This window comes from Bufo bufo, chromosome 11 (genome assembly GCF_905171765.1).
Source record: "Bufo bufo chromosome 11, aBufBuf1.1, whole genome shotgun sequence".
NCBI classification, from domain to species: Eukaryota; Metazoa; Chordata; class Amphibia; order Anura; family Bufonidae; genus Bufo; species Bufo bufo.
This window is the reverse complement of record NC_053399.1, coordinates 20,013,156-20,032,527: the sequence shown is the minus strand read 5'-3', so window position 1 is coordinate 20,032,527 and position 19,372 is coordinate 20,013,156. Positions and strand designations below refer to the sequence as shown.

Sequence of the window (19,372 nt, the reverse complement as noted above, 5' to 3'; positions counted from 1 at the left end):
ACAGCTAGGATCAGGGATGCTAGCTTACACTGCATTGTGTATAGCAGTCTCAAAGCCATCTACTATATTATCAGGAGTTCAGGCTACTGTTCTTCCTTATGCTTTACACTGCAGCTCTGCTCCATTATGGCATGTCTCCGATCAGTGACTTTGCATTTTAGCTGCATTTTCTGTGAAAGCCCATCTGTGAGCAGATTTGTACCTAGGACACTGGCTGACCTGTTACACCTGCGCTTGGCAGCTGAAGGCATCTGTGTTGGTCCCATGTTCATATGTGCCCGCAATGCTGAGAAAAATGATCTTTTCGTATATGCAAATGAGCCTCTAGGAGCAACGGGGGCGTTACCATTACACCTGGAGGCTCTGCTCTCTTTAACCTTCAGGCTCCTTGTTCACGTTGGCTTATGTATACAAGCACAAGCTCAGCAGAAACATGGTACATGGGGAGAAGGGTCCTGTCCCTGACTCATCTCGCATACAGGACTCATCTCAGGTTAATTTGCATATTTATCAAATCCGCTTTTTTACACAATAAAAGCACACAGAGCTATGGGGACTGGGTATTGCGGATGTGCTAGCTGCCATCCAGCAACCCATGTCCTCAGCTCTATGCACAAAATCCCGGTGACAGGTTCCCTTTAAATTAAACTAAAAGGAGCAAAACCATCAGTGAGAATAAGAAGATTACAAGGAACCTGGTACACACTGACGAGAGGAGGGTCTTTCTTTATTTCTATAGTCATTGGTAATATAGTGACACAGATGGTGGACAATATTTACATTGTTTGTGTAAAAAAAAAATATATATATATATATATACACATACCAGGGGTCAGCAACCTCTGAAACTACAACTCCTAGAATGCACACTTGCTCAGCTGTTCTTGAAACTGCCACAGAAGGGAATGGAGCATGCTGGGAGTTGTATTCGGTAACTGAACTCATCGTCACATTACAGGAAGCGCAGGAACGAGGCGGTCACCAGGACATACCTTCACTACTGCAGTCTCCTCATTTTCCCTCTCCTCTCCCGGAGGGACCTCACTTTGCTCTTGTGTGAAGACGTTTTTTTTTTTATGTTACCGCCATTGATTTTTCCACTGTGCGATCAAATGCTGAACGATTTCTTTGAGTCATCCTTTATTTGATCTTCTCATCTTTTCTGAGTTACCGTATTTTTCGCCCTATAAGACGCACCTAGGTTTTTGAGGGGGAAAATAAGAAAAAAAATTGGGGGACACAGTAAACCTTGGGTATAGCTCAGCTCCCTAGGAGGCGTGACACTAAGTGAAAACTGTTAAGCCCCTCCTCCACAGCTATACCCTCTGCCAGTTTTTTCTTAGTGTCCAAGGAGGCAAGACACTCCCTGCTCTGCAGGGCTGTTTTCTCCTTGTTTAATTTTTGATTTTTCTTTTTTCTTTTTCTTGTTCCGAGCCTTCTGTCCTTCCCCAGGACAGGGCTGTTCTCCATCCCGTCCTTTCCTTCCTCCTGAAGGTGGTATCTGCCTTTCATCTCAACGAGGCTATCGTCCCCCCCTTCCCACCCCCGGGAACGGACACCTCACCGATTGGACGTTGTTTGGGTCTTGCAGTTTTGCTTGGAGATTTCTGACTCTTGTCGACGCTTGGTCTCTTGTGTTTCCAGGAGGTCCGCGCAAAGGTTTGACGGCCTCCAGGGGGTGCTTTCTTCCGCTTCTTCAGAATGGCTATTACTGAGGTTACCGCACCAAGGGCAGGATTCCGCCTTTGGTGTCACCATTCATTTCACCAGAGCGGTCGGTTCCTCCTGGGCCGGAGGCATTGGGCTTCGGCCGTGCAATTGTGCAAGGCGGCCACCGGTCTTCCTTGCACGCCTTACCAAGTTCTACAGGGTGCGTACTCGGGCTTTGGCGGATGCTGACTTGGCCCGCCTGGGTTTGCAGGCGGCGGTTCCTTGATGCCTTCGGGTGCTTCGCCTTGGAGCTGTGGCCCCCCCCCTTTTTGGACTGCTCTCAAACGTCCCAAGGTTTCCTGTGTCCCCCAAGGAAAATGGGCGAGAAAACGAGATTTTTGTATAACTTACCAGTAAAAATCTCTTTCTCGCTCTTCCTTGGGGGACACAGCACCCACCCATTCATTGTTTTTTCTACACGGTTTTCCGGACTTGGTTTACCCCGTTGGGTAGTTGGCTTGTTGGTTCCACTTGTTGGACTTTGCCTTTTCTCACTACTTGGACACGCAACTGGCAGTCTCTCTCTCTCCAGGCTGAGGGTATAGCTGTGGAGGAGGGGCTTAACAGTCTTCACTTAGTGTCACGCCTCCTAGGGAGATGAGCTATACCCAAGGTCTTCTGTGTCCCCCAAGGAAAGAGCGAGAAAGAGATTTTACTGGTAAGTTATACAAAAATCTCTTTTTTTTTTAACCAAAAGGTATGCTTTTGGTGGGTTTAGAACTAATGGTGGTCTGTGCATGACACTATTATGGGGATCTGTGGATGATGCACTTTTATGGGGTTATCTGTGGATGGCACTGCTATATATGTGTCACCCACAGATCCCCCCACCCCATAACAGTGCCATCCACAGATGCTCTAATATACCATAGCTAAACCTGTGGGAGGGGGGAGGGAGGAGGGTCCGGTGTCATGCAAATGCATTGGGGCCGGTGCTCTCACTGTACTCTGGCCGCCCGCCCGCCCTGCTCTGCCTGCTACAGGACATTTAGTAAGTAGTACAGATGGGGCTGGGGATCAGAACTTCACTTAAAGTTATTATTATAAAAGGTTTAAGCATAAAGCAGTGAGTGAGCGGCGGGGCCGGAGAACAGTGACCGCACCGGCCCCGCCATATTTGCATGACACCGGCCACTCCTCCCTCCCCCCTCCAGCTGATACATCGCAGACTGCGATATAAAATGGCAGCATTCGCCCCATAAGACGCAGGGGCATTTCCCTGCGTCTTATGGGGGGCGAAAAATTCTGTATATCTGATCTTGGGAAAACTGGAAGATAATATGGCCGCCATTACAGCTGTGTCAGGAGATATCACACCACTTTCCCCAGATCCTGGATGGCAAAGGTGCTTAGTTAGAGGAGTTTGTAAACTGTATAACTAGGCGGACTTCCCGTTCAAAATTTTAGGAGAGCTGGGTGACAACTACCCCGGAGATGTAGTGGTGAAAACATCTGAATAAAATTTTTAACCACTTTCAGAAGAAGACAATTCAGGGATCGGGTAGTTCAGTGTTGACATTGCCTCCAAATAACCATCCTCCTTAAAGGGGTTGTCTAAAGAAGACTACTTATGGGTAGGGGATAAGTGACTGATCAGCAGGGGTCTGACTGCTGGAGCTCCCAGCAATAATGGGGACGGAGGCCCGTGCATGAGTGACTTATACTCCTTTCATACATGGAACTCGGTGATCGCACCCCGACTATCAGACAATATCTCCTATCCTGGCAGATAAGTTGTCTTCACTGGACAGTCCCTTTAACCACCTCCGGACCGCCTAACGCAGGATCGCGTTCCGGAGGTGGCAGCCCTGCGCACAGTCACGCATATATGCGTCATCTCGAGAGACGCGAGATTTCCTGTGAACGCGCACAGGAACGGAAGGTAAGAGAGTGGATCTCCAGCCTGCCAGCGGTGATCGTTCGCTGGCAGGCTGGAGATGTGATTTTTTTTAACCCCTAACAGGTATATTAGACGCTGTATTGATAACAGCATCTAATATACCTGCTACCTGGTCCTCTGGTGGTCCCCTTTGTTTGGATCGACCACCAGAGGACACAGGTAGCTCAGTAATAAGTTGCACCAAGCACCACTACACTACACCCCCCCCCCCTGTCACTTATTCACCCCTGATCACCCCATATAGACTCCCTGATCACCCCCCTGTCATTGATTACCCCCCTGTCATTGATCACCCCCCTGTAAAGCTCCATTCAGATGTCCGCATGATTTTTACGGATCCACTGATAGATGGATCGGATCCGCAAAATGCATACGGACGTCTGAATGGAGCCTTACAGGGGCGTGATCAATGACTGTGGTGATCACCCCATATAGACTCCCTGATCACCCCCCTGTCATTGATTACCCCCCTGTCATTGATCACCCCCCTGTAAAGCTCCATTCAGATGTCCGCATGATTTTTACGGATCCACTGATAGATGGATCGGATCCGCAAAACGCATACGGACGTCTGAATGGAGCCTTACAGGGGCGTGATCAATGACTGTGGTGATCACCCCATATAGACTCCCTGATCACCCCCCTGTCATTGATTACCCCCCTGTCATTGATCACCCCCCTGTAAAGCTCCATTCAGATGTCCGCATGATTTTTACGGATCCACTGATAGATGGATCGGATCCGCAAAACACATACAGGCGTCTCCCTGGAGCCTTCCGGGGGGGTGATCACCCCATATAGACTCCCTGATCACCCCCCTGTCATTGATCACCCCCCCTGTCAGGCTGCATTCAGATGTCCGTATGATTTTTACGGATCCACGGATACATGGATCGGATCCGCAAAACACATACGGACATCTAAATGGAGCCTTATAGGGGGGTGATCAATGACAGGGGGGTGATCACCCCATATAGACTCCCTGATCACCCCCCTGTCATTGATCACCCCCCTGTCATTGATCACCCCTCTGTAAGGCTCCATTCAGACATTTTTTTGGCCCAAGTTAGCGGAAATTATTATTTTTTTCTTACAAAGTCTCATATTCCACTAACTTGTGTCAAAAAATTAAATCTCACATGAACTCACCATACCCCTCACGGAATCCAAATGCGTAAAAATTTTTAGATATTTATATTCCAGACTTCTTCTCACGCTTTAGGGCCCCTACAATGCCAGGGCAGTATGAATACCCCACATGTGACCCCATTTCGGAAAGAAGCCACCCCCAGGTATTCCGTGAGGGGCATATTGAGTCCATGAAAGATTGAAATTTTTGTCCCAAGTTAGCGGAAAGGGAGACTTTGTGAGAAAAAAATAAATAAAATCAATTTCCGCTAACTTGTGCCAAAAAAAAAAAAAATTTCTATGAACTCGCCATGCCCCTCATTGAATACCTTGGGGTGTCTTCTTTCCAAAATGGGGTCACATGTGGGGTATTTATACTGCCCTGGCATTTTAGGGGCCCTAAAGCGTGAGAAGAAGTCTGGGATCCAAATGTCTAAAAATGCCCTCATAAAAGGAATGTGGGCCCCTTTGCGCATCTAGGCTGCAAAAAAGTGTCACACATCTGGTATCGCCGTACTCAGGAGAAGTTGGGCAATGTGTTTTGGGGTGTCATTTTACATATTCCCATGCTGGGTGAGATAAATATCTTGGTCAAATGCCAACTTTGTATAAAAAAATGGGAAAAGTTGTCTTTTGCCGAGATATTTCTCTCACCCAGCATGAGTATATGTAAAAAGACACCCCAAAACACATTCCCCAACTTCTCCTGAATACGGCGATACCAGATGTGTGACACTTTTTTGCAGCCTAGGTGGGCAAAGGGGCCCACATTCCAAAGAGCACCTTTCGGATTTCACCGGTCAATTTTCACAGATTTTGATTTCAAACAACTTACCACACATTTGGGCCCCTAGAATGCCAGGGCAGTATAACTACCCCACAAGTGACCCCATTTTGGAAAGAAGACCCCCCAAGGTATTCGCTGATGGGCATAGTGAGTTCATAGAAGTTTTTATTTTTTGTCACAAGTTAGTGGAATATGAGACTTTGTAAGAAAAAAAAATCAAAAAAAAAAAAATCATCATTTTCCACTAACTTGTGACAAAAAATAAAAAGTTCTATGAACTCACTATGCCCATCAGCGAATACCTTAGGGTGTCTACTTTCCGAAATGGGGTCATTTGTGGGGTGTTTGTACTGTCTGGCCATTGTAGAACCTCAGGAAACATGACAGGTGCTCAGAAAGTCAGAGCTGCTTCAAAAAGCGGAAATTCACATTTTTCTACCATAGTTTGTAAACGCTATAACTTTTACCCAAACCATTTTTTTTTTTACCCAAACTTTTTTAATCAAAGACATGTAGAACAATAAATTTAGAGCAAAATTTATATATGGATGTCGTTTTTTTGCAAAATTTTACAACTGAAAGTGAAAAATGTCATTTTTTTGCAAAAAAATCGTTAAATTTCGATTAATAACAAAAAAAGTAAAAATGTCAGCAGCAATGAAATACCACCAAATGAAAGCTCTATTAGTGAGAAGAAAAGGAGGTAAAATTCATTTGGGTGGTAAGTTGCATGACCGAGCAATAAACGGTGAAAGTAGGGTAGGTCAGAAGTGTAAAAAGTGGCCTGGTCTTTCAGGGTGTTTAAGCAATAGGGGCTGAGGTGGTTAAAGGGCATCTGTCAGCAGTTTTGTACCTATGGCACTGGCTGACCTGTTACATGTGCGCTTGGCAACTGAAGGCATCTGTGTTGGTCCCATGTTCATATGTGCCCGCATTGTTAAAATTATTTTTTTAATATATGCAAATGAGCCTCTAGGAGCAACGAGGGTGTTACTGTTACACCTAGAGGCTCTGCTCTCTCTACAACTGTCACTCCCTCTGCACTTTGACAAGTGCAGGCAGTGGAAACATCATAACGTCTGGCCCTGTCAAAGTGCAGAGGGCGTGGCAGTTGTAGAGAGAGCAGAGCCTCTAGGTGTAACGGCAACGCCCCCGTTGCTCCTGGAGGCTCATTTGTAGGGATGAGAAGATGGACTTCCATTTGCAACAGGGTTGTTTTTAAAGGGCATCTGTCAGCAGCTTTGTACATATGACACTGGCTGACCTGTTACATGTGCACTTGGCAGCTGAAGACATCTGTGTTGGTCCCATGTTCATACAGTACAGACCAAAAGTTTGGAGACACCTTCTCATTCAAAGAGTTTTCTTTATTTTCATGACTATGAAGGCATCAAAACTATGAATTAACACATGTGGAATTATATACATAACAAACAAGTGTGAAACAACTGAAAATATGTCATATTCTAGGTTCTTCAAAGTAGCCACTTTTTGCTTTGATTACTGCTTTGCACACTCTTGGCATTCTCTTGATGAGCTTCAAGAGGTAGTCACCTGAAATGGTCTTCCAACAGTCTTGAAGGAGTTCCCAGAGATGCTTAGCACTTGTTGGCCCTTTTGGCGTTGAGGAGAAGTCAGGTGGATACACAGCTGATAGTCCTACTGAATAGACTGTTAGCTGCTTTTTTCTTGCCATAATACAAATTCTAACAGTCTATTCAGTAGGACTATCAGCTGTGTATCCACCTGACTTCTCTTCAACGCCACTGATGGTCCCAACCCCATTTATAAGGCAAGAAATCCCACTTATTAAACCTGACAGGGCACACCTGTGAAGTGAAAACCATTTCAGGGGACTACCTCTTGAAGCTCATCAAGAGAATGCCAAGAGTGTGCAAAGCAGTAATCAAAGCAAAAGGTGGCTACTTTGAAGAACCTAGAATATGACATATTTTCAGTTGTTTCACACTTGTTTGTTATGTATATAATTCCACATGTGGTAATTCATAGTTTTGATGCCTTCATAGTCATGAAAATAAAGAAAACTCTTTGAATGAGAAGGTGTGTCCAAACTTTTGGTCTGTACTGTATGTGCCCGCATTGCTGAAAATAAATGAAGTTTTAATATATGCAAATGAGTAGGGATGAGCGAATTGGAACCGAACCCGAGTTCGGGAAATATTTTTTTACAGTACAGATTAATTTATGAAGTTTACATGAAGTACTTCGTGAAGCAATAACTTTGGCTCATAGGAGCCAATACATTCTAATACTGTACGGAGTGCTCGCTCTATACAGTATTCAAACGGAAGTATTATGCAAAGATTCGCTCATCCCTACTCATTTGCATATATTAAAACGTCATTTTTCTCAGCAATGCGGACACATATGAACATGGGACCAACACAGATGCCTTCAGCTGCCAAGCGCACATGTAACAGGTCAGCCAGTGCCATAGGTACAAAACTGCTGACAGATGCCCTTTAAAAACAACCCTGTTGCAAATGGAAGTCCATCTTCTCAAAACCGTTTTAAACAACTGATTTGCCAGGGAAAGTTGCTGTTGGCTGTACACAACTCTGGCTTTGAGTCTGCAGGATAGCTGAGGGGGGGGGGTCTCTTGTTGGGGGACCCTCACTCTGTTTCATCCATATGCCCTAAGGGTACTTTCACACTAGCGTTTTTGTTTTCCGGTATTGAGTTCCGTCCTCTGGGCTCAATACCGGAAAAAAACTGATCAGTTGTATCCTAATGCATTCTGAATGGAGAGTAATCCGTTCAGGATGCATCAGTTCAGTCCCTCTTACGTTTTTTAGACAGAGAAAATACCGCAGCATGCTGCAGTTTTATCTCCAGCCAAAAATCCTGAACACTTGCCGGAATGCCAGATCCGGCATTAATTTCCATTAAAATGTGTTAATGACGGATCTGGCCCCAAGTGTTCCGGCAAAACAGATCCGGTTTTGTGGTCTGCGCATGCGCAGATCTTTAAAAATGAAAATAAATAAATACCGGATCTGTTTTTCCGGATGACAACCAGAAAGACGGATCCGATATTGCAATGCATTTGTGAGACGGATCCGTCTCGCAAATGCGTCCGACGGAACTGCCTGCTGGAATCCTCTGCTGCAAGTGTGAAAGTACCCGAATAGGACTCATGCACAAGGGAGTTCATTGTAACTACCACTGCTCTATCTACCTACCTGGAACCCCATGACAACCTTAAACAACCACAGCTCAGGACAATGAGTGTTATCATGGGGACACGGGAGTAAAAACGACCTGTAGAGATCAGTCCAGTACTAAGCATTGATGGTGTGTAATGCAGGAGTCTTTTCCCCGCTTGTATAAAACTCTTGGTTGTTCTCCTTTAAGGGCCGTCGCTGCTTTTAGATCAGTCACGCGCTTTGTCTGACCCCAGATCCTGGCACCCAATTATGGTGAGTAAACGTCCTGTGGATAATTGAGGCTGAATTTATCTTGTTTGTATCTGTGAATAATAAACTTGCTGCACAGTCTGCTCCTTCACATGCCGTCTGTAAACAGTACACCGGCCCTTTATTCAATCTCTCTGTTTGTCAGGGGCCTATTCAGACGCATTGTCCCCGATAACACCAGGCTGCTTCGGCCTTTCATATCCTTGTTTATCTCCGGGCCCGCTCGCTTATTAGTTTTTTTTTCCTTTTCGGGCTAATTGTGTAAGAAGAAAAGCCGAACGTTGTGCAATTGCCTTAATAAGTGCGGAGGCGGCGCCGGCTTCACGTTATCTTTATGGAGAATATTTCTGCAGGAAATTGACTACACAATGAACACCTGTCGCTGGCTGGATTATCAGCAACCACCTCTCCGGCTCCAACAATATTTTACAACTTCCTTTTTAATTAAAACTAATCTGAACGGGTTTTTCTAAAAAATGTCGCCATAAAAAAAGCCGCCGTTGCTTTGGATCCATTTAAAGGAGAACCGCCAGGGTTGACGTTAATTTTACCACCGTGTGTTCAGAATTTAAAAAAATAAATCTGAAAAATGCAATACCTTTTTTTTCCCCATGGCTAGCTAGAGAATAATCTGTACCAATGTCCTCATGCCAACACTGCCTGACCCAGTGATCTGGCGGTGGAAGTGTTGTCATAGGGACAATGAGGCCCTTTATTAACCAAGCGTAGATAAGAAAGTAAAAGTTGTTATTTTGAGTGGTTGCACTTTGGATAATGGCTCATGCACACAACCGTAGATGTTTTGCGGTCCGCAAAACACGGATACATGCATTCCACATTTTGCGCAACGAAACAGCCGGCCCATAATACAACAGTCCTATTCTTGTCCGTAATGCGGACAGTAGTAGGACATATGCAATGCAGGCATCTTGTAAACTTTGTCTAAGGCCACCTGCGGAATACAGTTTTTTCGTGTGGATTCCCATGTGGAAAACCCGCAGCAGAGTGTACCAGCAAAGTGTATAAGATTACACAAATCTCATGTACACTTTGCGGATTTTGTCTGCGCAGAAATTGACCTGCGGTGCGGATTTCCAAACCCTTAGCACAGGGCTCGGCAACCTTCGGCACTCCAGCTGTTCTGAAACTACAACTCCCAGCATTCTCCATTCAGCGCAAGTATGCATGTTAGGAGTTGTAGTTTCACAACACCTGGAGTGCCGGAGGTTGCCTACCCCTTCCTTAGGGGTCATGCACATGACCTTGTGTATTTTGCGGTCCGCAAAACACGGATCCGCAAAAATAAACTGATGACGTCCATGTGTCCTCTGTATTGCATCTGTATTGCAAAACAGACAAGAATAGGACATGTTCTATTTTTTTGCGGAACGGACGCACGGAAACGAAATGCACACGGAGTAACTTCCGTTTGTTTGGTTTTTGCGGACCCATTGAAATGAATGGTTCCGCAGAAAAAAACCTGAACGGATACAAAAGGAAATACATTGGTGTGCAAGAGCCCTTAGCATGTCAATTATGTTTGCGGTTTTAGCTGTGGATTTATTGGAAAAAGGTGAGATCTACAGCAAAAGCTGCATCTAATCTGCACCAAAAACCGCTGTTAGAAATTGCGGATATGCTGCAGAAACTCACATAAATCTGCACCATGCGGATCTTATGTGCGCTCTCCCCCCCGCACTCGAGTGCAGGTGGCCTGAAGCTGGGCATACACATTCAGGAACTGTCGGCTGAACGATGGCTATCTCTCCCAGGCTCCCCATACACATAAACGTTTGGCTCGGCACTTCTGGTGGCGGCTTAATTTTGACCGATCCTTCTCCCGGGGAGAGTTCAGAGACAGTGCGCCAAGACTATACCTGCACACAGGTGTGGCCTGTCTTGCAGAAATTCCACAGAAATTTCCCTGAGGATTTTTAGTGCGTTTCCGCACCATAAATCGCTTCGGTTACTTGCGGTTCTGCAGCAGATCTCACCCTTGCATTGGAAAGGGGTGAAATCTGCACAAACAATTGACAGGCTTCAGATTTTAAAATCCACACGGCAGGTCAATTTCTGCACGGAACGAAAAAGGCAAAGTGTACATGACCTTTGTGAAATCTCTTACGCTGTACTACGCAGCGTTTTTTTTATTTTTTCCGTGCAGAAAAACAGCACTTAATCCACAGGCTGCCTGCGCACACAGCATACTACGCACATTTTTTTCCATGTGGGTTCTCAGGCGGAAAAAAAAGCAGCAAAGCGTATAAGATTTCAGAAATCTCATGTACATTGTGCTTTTTCGTTCCGTGCGGAAATTGACCTGCCGTGTGGATTTTGAAATCTGCAGCGCGTCCGTTGTCTGGCCGCTTTCAGACGAGCGTATTTGCAATGCGTATATAGTCCAGATTTAATGTGCCAGAATCTGCTGCTAATGTTAATGAATGGAGCTATTCACATGGGTGTAATTTCCGTCAGTATTTGAAATTTGCAGCATGTCCGAGTTTTGTGCGGATTTGTTTCCAAATACACAAATTACAGTTGTGCAGGGCGTAAATAATGAAGGAAGGAAGAAATACGCGTGTGAATCCTGATGACGATACCGGTTGTATATCATCAGGATCCTGAGCCAGAATACTGACTAATTTGAATACGCTAGTCTGAAAGCGGCCTTTGTGCGGTTGTTTTGTCCGGATTTTCCCCTTTTCGATGCAAGGTTAAGATCTGGGTCAAAACCACATCAAATCCGCACCAAAAATGCAAGTAACACATGCAGGTTTTGGTGTGGAAACGCACAGGAATTCATGCAGATCTTCTGCATGTTTATCTACACCCGTGAGCAGGTAGCATCTCACATGTAGATTTTGGTGCGGATTTGATGCAGTTTTGCCGTCTCACCACTGCATTGAAACCGAAACATAAATCGCTTCTGTAAGGGTACTTTCACACTAGCGGCAGGACGGATCCGTCCTGCCGCTATTTCACCGGACTGTCGCTCCGTCCCCATTGACTATAATGGGGACGGGGTGGAGCTCCGGCACAGCACGGCAGTGCGCGGTGAGAGGCCGCCGGACTAAAAAGTCGGACATGCAGTACTTTTAGTCCGACGGCCCCTCGCCGTGCACTGCTGTGCTGCGCCGGAGCTCCGCCCCCATTATAGTCAATAGGGACAGAGCGGCGGCACGGCGAAATAGCAGCAGGACGGATCCGACAGGCTGTTCACCCTGTCGGATCCGTCCTGCCGCTAGTGTGCAAAGTAGCCTAACTTGGGGTTTTTGGTGCAGTTTTGCAGCAGATCTCACGCTTGCATTGAAAAGGGTGAAATCCACAGAAACAATTGACATGCTTCAGATTTTAAAATCCGTAGGGCAGGTCAACGAAAAAACAGTCTACATGATATTTGTACACTTTGCTGGTACTTTATTACGTTGGGGTCTTTCTGCACAAGAATCCTTGTGTAATCCTCAACTTGTGCAGGTAGTCTAATGTGTATGGTGGCCTTAAAGGGGTTGTTCGGTACTGCAGCTCAGCCCCATTCACTTCAATGGCCCTGAGATGCAAATACCACACACAACCTTTGGAGCGGTGTGGGGCTATTTCTGGAAGGAAGCTGCCATGTTTTTCTAATCCTGGACAACCCCTTTAAGGCCTAATGCACACAAACGTATTTTGTTTCTGTGTCCGTTCCATTTTTTTTTGCGGATAGGATGTGGACTTATTCATTTCAATGGGTCCTCAAAAAAATACGGACAGCACACTGTGTGATGTCCGCATCCGTATGTCCATTCCGTAGCCCCACAAAAAATATAGAGCATGTTGTATTCTTGTCCGTTTTGCGGACAGGGATAGGCATTGTTACAATGGATCTGAAAAAAAACGGATGCCACACGGACGTCATCCATACATATTATATATACGGTTGTGTGCATGTAGCAACGACATTGTATATGCTTGATACATCATTGGGTCCAGTCCTTCTTATAAGATCGGGCGTGTGCTCTAAACATGGGATAGGGCAGGGATCAGCAACCTCCGGCACGCCAGCAGTTCAGAGACTACAACTCCTACAATCCTCTTTTTACTTCTATGGGAGTTCCAAGAACAGCCAAGCAACTGTGCATGTTGGGAGTTGTAGTTTCACAGAAGCTGGAGTGCTGAAGGTTGCAATCCCTGGCATAGGGTCTGCGCCCCTGTATCCACATAGGATGAGATCTACTACCTCTTTGGTTCCATAGGGTGGGTGTAGTTAGACTCGGCCTCACACGGTGATGTCTGGCGGAGGCCCAGGCTCCATTGGCAGCTCCACTGCATTAAACAGTCACGTTCTGTGGAGCAGAGCGGAGGCCCCACAGCAACGCCATTAAGGCCGTCAGCTTTAATTAAAGATGCCATCATTTACCCAAGTAAATAAAATGGGACCCAGTGGACAATTAACGAGGTAAAGGATGCTGCACCAGGCGCGCGGCGCCTCTGCTATGGTAAAAACCTATACGTGTTCAGTACTGCCACCTGTAAGCGGTCATGTACAGAGCGTCATTCTAATCCTTCATGTAGCACTGTACACGGCCTGTGTCATTCCTCACATACATATCTGTATAACTTATTGGTATGTTGTTGAGGAAAAACCGCACAAACACGAGGCGAACTTACAAACTCCATGTAGATTGGATCGAAACCCAGGACCCCAGACTACGAGGTAACAGTGCTGAGCCGCCAGCACAGACTAAGGGCTCATGCACAGAAACGTATTTTCTTTCCATGTCCGTTTTTTTTTTTTTTTTTTGGCGGACCATACGCGGAACCATTCATTTCAAGGAAGTTATTCCGTGTGCATTCCGTTTCCGTTCCGCAAAAAAAATTAAAAAGTCCCATTATTGTCCGCATTACAGACAAGGATAGGACTGTTCTATTAGGGGCAAGCTGTTCCGTTCCGTAAAATACGGAATGCACATGGATGTCGTCCGTATTTTTTGCGCACCGCAAAATACATACGGTGGAGTGCATGAGCCGTAATGCCTGAACTAAGCTGATACTTTGTTACACTGTGTATCGCTCATCCCTCTACAGTGGAGATGATTGGTGAAGCTTCATCTCCACGGAGGATCAGGCAGGTTTGGAGAACGGTGGGTTCGTCTCCAGTAATTGTCTGTAATATCGGACTGGGTAAATCGGGGTGGAGAACCCTTTTGCTGCCAAGGGCCACTTGGATATTTGTAGCATCGTTCGTGGGCCATACAAAATTCTGAACTTGAAAATTTGACTGCTATATCTGGTCAAACATATAAGTGACTTAGGGGTAAGTTACAGAAATTGCGCTTCAATAAAAAAAATAATAATCTAGAGCGCTGTATTTTTTCAGCACAAATCGGCGCCTGCACTATATCGAATATATAAAGCTGTGTGTGTGTGTGTATGTGTGTGTTTGTATGTCCGCTAAAGGAATCCGCACCGTCTCATTCACAATCGCGAAATTTGGCACACGGGTACATCAGGTGTCCGGGAAGGTTTTAGACCGGGTCTCAGCTCTCTAGGGCGTACCGTTCCTGAGATATAAAAAAAAAAAAATCAAATATGGCACATCACATGACCTGCATTAGCCAATAGAAGCCTTTCTCTTCATATCCCAACTGCCATACACAAGGTCACATGTCCCTGATCACCCAATAGAAGCTCGCAGGCCCTTAGTCTCCACATACACACAGTTTTACGCCAGGTTTCCATAACAACCCAGCCATTTTTCTTCACTGCTGTAGGTCGGCTTTAAAGGGGCAGGGTGCTGTGGAGGTCACAGTTCATCCAGGCCACCCTCAGAAGACGTACTTAAAAACCCCGCCCCCCCAGGTCATGCTAGGCCACGCCCCCTCACACTCCGCATCCGATGGGGATTGATAAAATGAAGGTAAAAATCTACTTCTGTCAGCTGCAGAGGTGGGAGGGAGGGTGAACAGCTGTCTGAGAGTGAGCTGTTCAAAAGGACATCCCTGTGTCCGTCCAGGCCCTGCGCCGGACGGAGGACAGGGAGTCTGAAAGCCGGACCTCTGGGCACCCTAGGGGCAGGCTGCTGTGGAGCTCACAGTTAAGGGGACGGTCCGCTATGGAGGTCAGTGTTAGGCCTCATGCACACGACCGTTGTTTGGGTCCGCATCCGAGCCGCCGTTTTGGCGGCTCGGATGTGGACCCATTCACTTCAATCGGGCCGCAAAAGATGTGGACAGCACTCCGTGGCCCGCTAAAAAAATATAACATGTCCTATTCTTGTCCGCGCTTTGCGGACAAGAATAGGCATTTATATTGCCGGCACCCATTCCGTTCCGCAAATTGCGGAAGGTAACACGGGCGGCTTCTGTTTTTTTGCGGACCGCAAAAAACGGCACGGTTGTGTGCATGAGGCCTTAAGGGGGAGATTGCTGTAGAGGCTACTGTTAAGGGGGCGGGGTACTGTGGAGGTCACTAATAAGCTGTTTTTGCTGCCCCATTGAGATGAATGGGTCTGCATCCAATCTGCGGATCGGATGGCCTATGGCCGTGTACACAAGCCATAAAAGTGCAGAAAACCGCCCTGCGGGCCTTATTCCAATAAGGCCACATTCACACGTCAGTGTTCCACGGACAGCACATGTCCCCATTCATTTTAATGTGTGTATTCACACATCAGTGTTTTAGTACAGTCCGTGTTTTCAGCACGGACGCGTGCTCTATTTTGTCACGGATCCATCACGTCCATTATAGAGCCGTCAAAACCACGGATGCAACACGGATCCTTCAGGGATGCATTACTGACCACCTGCTCACAGATTTGAGCACGGACACGGACGTGTGAATGAGGCTCAAGGCCTCTTTCACACGAGCGGATGCCGTGCGGGTAATCCGCTGCGTGAAAGAGAGCCAAGCCCCGTTCCGGACAGCAGAGACACGGAGCATTAACATAATTGATAACGCTCTGTGCCTCTCTGTGACCTTTTTACTACAAAATCACAGTGAGATAAAGTTGTCACTGTGATTTTGTAGTAAAAAGGTCACAGAGCGGCACAGAGCATTATCAGTCACGTTATTGCTCCGTGTCTCTGCTGTCCGGAACGGGGCTTGGCTCTCTTTCATGCAGCGGATTCCACACGCGGCATCCGCTCATGTAGACAGGGGTCAGATTAATAGCTGGGGTGTTCACCGGGACACAAGACCCTCCCAGACCAGGACTAGCTCAGGTGGAATTGTGCTGGTAATTGACCTCAGCTGCAACAGAGAAGCCCAAGATGCTGGAGGACACTATGGAGGACGGGCGCCCAGGTCGGAGCCTGGTCTGTGGTCTGGAGATTCAGTCCCTAATCACATTTTTAGGTTTGTGTTCCCCTGTGTTCTGCATAGGGTCTCCAGGCTGCAGACAGCTCGAGATGAGGGATGAGTGAACTGTTTTCAAGTTCGGCGCACAAGGTTCGGGTCATCTAAGAATTCCATTATGGATTCTGCTACCACGGACCTTAACGGAATTCTTGGATAACCCGAACCTTGTACGCCGAACTTGAAAACAGAAATTCGCTCAACGCTACTCGTGATGTGTTCAGAGGACTGGTGTCCTTTTTGATTATGATGTACTTATTATGTAGCTAGAGCTAAATCATTCTGCAGCCTTCCAAAAGACTTCTGTGTTTCGATTCCTTTGCTGTTTTTACAATCTCTGCTTGCTGTCAGTGAATAGGAATAGTCTTGATGGGATCCAGAGGTTGTCTGACTGACTTGTGTGTAAACTCCTGTAGTGATTGCTAGAAGAGATGCGTACCTCTGTGACCTGGGCGTGATGAGATGTCTCCTCCAACGTTCCTTTGTCGCTTATGTGTTGCAGACCACAGCACCCCCAAAAAATGTCTCCCCGCCTGCACCCATCTTTTCCTCTGCCATTGTGTGCATGTCCAATCATTCCTCCTGCTAAATGTTAGTTAGTACATGAAAGTATCGCAGTACCACCAAAGTGAATGAGTTTGTAGCATTTCTCATCCACATGCTGTGGAAAAATCTGCCGTGGATATTGACCTGTAGTGCAGATTTTAAATTTGCAGCATATCAATTTATGGCACGGATTTCACCCTTTGCAATGCAATACATTTTTTTTAATTTTATTTATTTTTTATGCTATGGAATGGATTTTCAGGAAAACGTGACCACAGTCACATCAGTCATGTCTGGACGTTCCCTAAATGGTCACAGGCCCTAAAGGCTGGGGATTTGAATGTGGCAAAGCTGCAGTGTATTATAGCACAAGCAAGGTGGAAGAGATTTTCAGAAATCTTATCCACACACTGTAAACTGACTCCATGGTATGTCCAAGGTTTACAAGGCAGAAGTTGAAAGCAATGAAAGACTCGTCGCAATTCCTGCAGCAATGTACCTTTGGGCATTCTTTTTTGCGGAGACTGTTTTTGAGAGCAACCCCTGGAGTTGTCTGGTGGGGATGTACCCTAATAGTGAGCATGTCATGACTGTCCGCATGATGACATTTAAAGCGGTCTGCCGACATATTTCAGAAGGGTACGTCTATATGTGACTAAAAACACAGCAGAAAAAAAAAGCATGTATTACTGTACATGCGGATTTCACCCTCTCCGTTAGTCTAGAGACTCTGGGGTACCTGTTGCACACAGCCTCCTGGCCTATAGCGACTGACGGTAGCCATAGTTAGTGTCCATGGGCTCACCCTGATGGGGACCGTCAGTAGGGTTGCCACCCGTACGGGAATGACCCGGACAGTCCGGGTTTGTAATCCTGTGCCCGGGTACAAGCCTTTCTCAGACCCGGGCACAGGATCAGCTCTGAATGATGGCGGCGGGGCACAGGGAGATGAGCGCTTCCATTGTTGAAGCGCTCATCTCCATAGTCATCTGTATCGTCGTCCTCAGGACAGCAGTACAGACGGCAGTGCTGCGGCGGGGCAGGGGAGGGAGAGGCGTCTCCCTCCCTTGTTACTCTAATAGGCTGCAGGCACAAGGCCCGCAGCCTATCAGAGGCCGGTGCAGGCGGCACGATGACGTCATCACGCCGCCTGAGCCGTACAGCACGGTACACAGGCCGGGAAGAGGCCTGCATCGCATTGTTGGAGGTAAGTAAAAGTTTTTTGTGTTTTTTTTTTTTTTTTTAGAGAAGAGAGGCACCTGAAATTGGCACATATGGGGGAAGGGGTGGAAAGAGGCACCTTATACTGGCACATATTGGGGGGGGGGGGGGGGGGGTAATGAGGCACATGAAACTGCCACATATGGGGGAAGGGGGGGAAAGAGGCACCTTATACTGGCACATATTGAGGGGGGGAGAGAGAAATGAGGCACTTGATACTGGCACATATAAGGGAAGGGGGGGAAGAGGCACTTTATACCGGCACATATTGGGGGGGGAGAAAAGAGGCACTTGCTACTAACACATGGGGGGGCATCTATGGGGGGCACTTCTTACTGGCACATTATTTGGGGCTTCTACTGAGGCCACAAAGAAGGGGTATTTTATTTGGGGGGCTCTGCATTGTACTAGTATTATCAGGGGGTTTATCTGTTTCTGCAGTATAGTATTGGGGAGCACAGCGGCACAGTATTGGGGGTGGTAGGATAATTTGTCCAGAAGATGGGAGGATGATGGAAAAGTAGTAAACTAAGATATTTTTTTTGTTGTTGTTGTCAAACTGCAGAGACGATAAAAGGGCGACAAAATGGTGGTCTGGTCTGAAGGTCTGAAAGGAGAAGATAAGGAAAGAGAACATCTACATCAAAGGAGACATCACTGGTATGGGGCGCTGTATTTCTGTAGTGACGGGATCAGGGGTGTAACGATCGCGGTGCGACAGCGACCGGGGCTAGAGGCGGAACATGGGCGTGACTGGAGGCGGAACATGGGCGTGACTGGAGGTGGAACATGGGCGTGGCTGGAGGCAGGGCATGGGTGGGGCCTGGAAGGGGGTCCTCCCTCCCTTCTGTTAGGGTTGCCACCTTTTCTTCAAGCCAAACCCGAACAGTCAGCCCTTACATGGCCAGGCTCCTGACACCGCCAGAGGACTATCGGAGACAGGTCTGCCATGGGTACATCCTGGGCGGGTTTTATCAGCTCAAATCTCCGGGCCTGGGGTGGAGATTTCCGGGGTTTGCCGACCCCCCCCCCTCCCAACAGAACCCTCCTTTAGATTCCTGGTAGCTTCATAGCATTCCACCAGGTCCACCATCTCAAGGGCGTTGCCAGGAGACACCTGACCGATCCAGTGCTGGAGAGGGTATGGCAAAGCCCTCCAGAACATATCAGCCAATAGTCTATCCAGCATAGCCGGCGGACTCAGCACATCAGGATGTCGCCACTTTTGCAAGAGATGGAGTAAGTCAAAATACTGGGTCCTCGCAGGCTCAGCCGGCTTAAACCCCAACTGATGTACCTGCTGGGCCCAGA

The 19,372-nt window shown here is 47.0% G+C and overlaps 1 protein-coding gene across 1 annotated transcript in view; it reads left to right on the top strand.

The window, feature by feature from the left end:
* The first annotated feature begins 638 nt into the window (after positions 1 to 638).
* Positions 639 to 19,372, top strand: part of CHGA (chromogranin A) — a 77,937-nt gene continuing 59,203 nt past the window's right edge. The window contains exons 1-2 of the mRNA XM_040412393.1: positions 639 to 698; positions 8,901 to 8,965. The gene's annotated coding sequence lies outside the window, so the exon portion shown is untranslated. The remainder of the gene's footprint in view (positions 699 to 8,900; positions 8,966 to 19,372) is intronic.